Source organism: Gossypium hirsutum, chromosome D13, assembly GCF_007990345.1.
Source record: "Gossypium hirsutum isolate 1008001.06 chromosome D13, Gossypium_hirsutum_v2.1, whole genome shotgun sequence".
Classification (NCBI taxonomy): Eukaryota; Viridiplantae; Streptophyta; class Magnoliopsida; order Malvales; family Malvaceae; genus Gossypium; species Gossypium hirsutum.
Genome location: NC_053449.1, coordinates 51654911 through 51659123, shown reverse-complemented (window position 1 = coordinate 51659123; position 4213 = coordinate 51654911). Strand labels below are relative to the sequence as shown.

The window sequence follows — 4213 nt, the reverse complement described above, 5'->3', positions numbered from 1 at the left end:
TTATTTACAAATATCATTATAGTAAATTATTTAAATATAATTCAATATTTTATTTTAATTTTTTAAAATATTTAATGTATCATTAAATTTAAAAATAATTTATTAATTACTTAAATTATATTTAAAATGTATATTTTAGGTATAATTATATTAAATTATTTAAATATTATCTAAATTAATTTATTTTTTAATTTTTAATATCATGTTTAAAATGAACATTTTAACTTTCAACCACAATTTTTTATAACAATGTTAAACAATTGATATTAACAAATCACATTTTCTCGCTGCACTTTCCTACCCTGCTTTCTAAAAGCGAATTTTTCAAATCAAACTAATTAAAAACACTTCTCAACTGCAACAATAATGTCAAAATAACCCGGTGTCTTGCTTCTGTAACCACTTTCATATTCCACATTCACTGCAACAACGGAAATTGTTGTTAGCCACTCTTAACGTGCGGACATTGTATACTGATGACTCTTTAACTAGGGAAAGGGCAACAACAGGTGTATTACTTATAGATCCTCAAGGGTGTGAGTGACATTATTATTATTATTATTATTTGACTTTTTCCTTTCTCGCATCAAATAATGCTGCAAAATAGGAGGCTTTTATCCCTTAGTGCCAAGAAGGTTAAATCTTTATGGATTCTTAGCTAACTCAACAGACAGTAGGAAGAAAAGGAGATAATATTAGCCAAGTGTCTCAAGATTTTGAGACAATTAGTGAAACATTTTGAAGATTTGTATCCACCAATTCTAGAGCTAATCCCCTTTCTAAAATCTCTCATGATTTGGAAATTGATGTGGAGGCAAAATTTTACTGGAGCAGGTCATACAACCCAAATATGAACAATCTCCACAGGTTCTAGCTAGGCTAATGAGATTGAGAATATGAGTATGAAGCTTGATGACGTGCTATACAAAAATTGTTCACAGCTCAAATTTATTAAAAGGGTGAATCGGTGTTTAAAAAATAATCTCCAAATGAAATATAAAATTTTGAAAATAAATCAACAAAATGATTTATAGTGTCAATTGCCTACTTCCATTTCCTTAACCTCTTATGCTAAGGATTTTCACAATTATCTGTTTTAAAATTGATATATTTCAAGGACAATGTGTAATATTTACAATGTAACTTCTCCAACTCGATCCAAAAATTATAACCTGATTTTGAAGGTCACATTGGCTACCGAAATGGTCTAGAAAAATCAAACGGACTCTCAAAAGCTTATTTTCAAAGTATTCACTTATTTTTTGGAAAACTGTAGTGGGCGTCTCTTTTTGCTAAGTTTAATTAAAATTACAATTAGAAAGATTCTCATTAAATTTAAAAACATATTACATATTTGACCATTAATTATTATTTAGAGTTTCTAAAAAAAAATCTAATTTTGCAATGGAAAAATCAGTGTTCAAAATTTTTTAATAAAACCATAATTACTAACTTTAATGATCAATTATTAATTTAGTCAATTATTTAACTTATCCAATTCTTAAGGTTCATGCATGCAATAACTAAATATATCCCAAAAATTAATTCCATGTCGCATTTCGTAAAATAAATTATTACAAACCAAATAAATAAAATATACAATTAAATAATTTATTTAATAAAAACTGAGACGAGACCTCCAAATTGCCGAATCCGAGCCCTAACCTTGCGAACTACCTGAAAAATATTAAACTAATGGGATGAGCTTAAAAAGCCCAGTGTAAATCTTAATCAACGGTAAACAAAATATGCAAAGCGTACAAATCATGCAAGAAACCCATTTAACAATTGAGCACAAAAGCTAACAGATTATGGTAATTATAGTAGTACACAAAATTCACAGAATCATGGTGCTTCCAATAGTTATGCATATGCATGCTCGAGAATGACAATTCAAAAAAGTCCTACCCATCCATCTGTTACACACCACGAGTTCCCTAGAACTAGGTCTACTGAATCACCAAAACAATTGGGAGCCACGGCCAAGCATGGATAAACCACCAATAACAGTTTGCAGAAAAGCTGCTAGTAATGTGGACGAGCCACCAGAAATACAGATAAACTGCCAGTAAATTGCTATAAACCGCCAATAATGCAGACAAGCTGCCAATAAGATACAGATGGTGCTGCCACTGTCATGGTCAAGCCACCAATATCCAATACCTCCTACAATACTCCGATGCAGTGCACTGACAACAATATTGCAGATTTAAATACCTTTAAAACTCCACGAAACTCCTCCATCACCCATCAATCCCAATTCTCATGCAATGTAATATGATATGCCATGAATGAAACACAATCATGCATGACAGAAATAATTATAGTGCAGAACAATGACATGTTTAACATGCTTTCGGTAACAGCTTCAGTGTATGACTTGCACACTTTCAGTCAATCGATCAATGGCACCAATGGTATGTACAAACAAACAATGTATAATACAGTCAGGGCATACTTAATATGCAATTCGAGTATTGTCACAGAGAGTCACATATTATACATGCAACCAGTGAACAATAACAATTTTCATAATATACAATACAGTGCACGTCACAATCATGCATACCTTTAACATTCGGCCAAATTACTTTATACGTACCTTGCTCGGCATTTCCCTAATTTGAGTTTAGGGTATTCAGCCATGCCCAAACCAGCAAGCTTAATTTATTCATTATTAATACATAATATCAATTACAAATAGTGCACACAAAGGTAAGATCCACACTTCACATTCAACATGCACAAAAAAGAAAGATATGTGCATTCGATTTCCCCCTTAAAGGGTGCACACACAATTTGACCAAACACAAAAAATAAGCATCATTCAGACAACTCTCAAAGACACATCATTATTCAAATAAATTTAACAAGAAGTACTCACATACACAATTCACATTTAACTAAGTCCCACACTTGAATTACGCAAGTTCACAACCCAATTGTTAAACCACAATTTTACCCAACTCAAAACTGAACGAATCTAATCATACAACACGGACAAAATAAGGTTAAAATCAGCCTAAAACACCTTTATGGGGTTTGGTCAATCAACACAACATAAGCGACACTTCAGATCCAACTTTGGTAAATAAACTTACATTATTTCGCTACTAAACGGAAATGCAAATTAGGTTTGTCGTCACTATTGATCTGAGGAGTTTAGATTCGATCCTTCAACATAAAAATCATAAAAAATCAGTAGCTAAAAGAAATAATTGGTTAAGGCCTTAGATCACTACTGAAACAATACTTATGCTTCACTATTTCTAGATCTGAGATAATGATTCAAACTAAATCGGATGCAAACTAAAATGGCAACATTAGGGGTTGTTTTAACATGGGAAAAGTGAAGAAAATGGCATTACAAATGTGCAACAAATGGAAAGAAAAACAACAGGCTCTTTTGGTGTTTTTAAAGGGCAGCAACACCACAAAAGTTGGTAGCAAATGGGGTTGTTTTGTTGCAACGATAAGGAGGTTAAATGGACAACAAAAGGGGCAATTTCCGCGACCAAAATAGAAACTAAAAAGGCTAGAAAAATGCTGGAAAACGACAAAAGTCGAAGAAGGAAATAGATGTAAAGTGAAGACTTTTCGGGCAGTAGCGCAAGAGAAAAATCAGTAACAAAAGGGGCTACAATGATGCTGAAATGGCAGTAAAAGATTCAGCCTAAAAAGGTGTAAAAATGCTAGCAAACAAAAGGAATAAAACAATAAGAATGGAGGAGAAAGGGGCGGCAAAACAATGGAGAAAACTAGATTGTAAGGGCGACACAAGTGAGAAAGTGGAGAGAAAAATCGTAAGAAAGTGGAGAGAAAAATTGTGAGATGAGAGGAAAAGGGAACAAGGGATGGCAAAAGGAAGAGAAAAGAGGAAAACTGAAAGAAAGAAAAGATAAAAACAATTAAAAAAATTACACTTCGAAAAAGAAAAACTGATAAGGCTTTCAAATAATTTGTAAAAGTCAATTATTTTATTCAAGATAATCAATTTTTTTCAGTGTTTGAGTTGGACTGGAATTTGACAGCTAACTAAGTATATGGATGACACTGGCTTAAATGAAAATAAAAAAAATACTAGCAAAAGTAATCAAACTCGATTTCTTCTAACCCGATTTTGGGATGTAACATACAAGTCTGTATCTTTTATAGTGGCTAAGATAAAAATACTATAATTTTTTTGACTCAACTAAAAACTCTCTCCCTTTTA

The 4213-nt window shown here is 32.0% G+C and overlaps 1 long non-coding RNA gene across 1 annotated transcript; it reads right to left on the bottom strand.

Moving 5' to 3' along the window:
• Positions 1-1507: 1507 nt before the first annotated feature.
• LOC121225119 (uncharacterized) lies at positions 1508-3926 on the bottom strand. Its single transcript, XR_005922983.1, has 2 exons — positions 3102-3926; positions 1508-1677 (listed from the first exon to the last, which is right to left on the bottom strand). It is a non-coding gene; the product is annotated as an uncharacterized lncRNA (long non-coding RNA).
• Between the last annotated feature and the right edge of the window lie 287 nt (positions 3927-4213).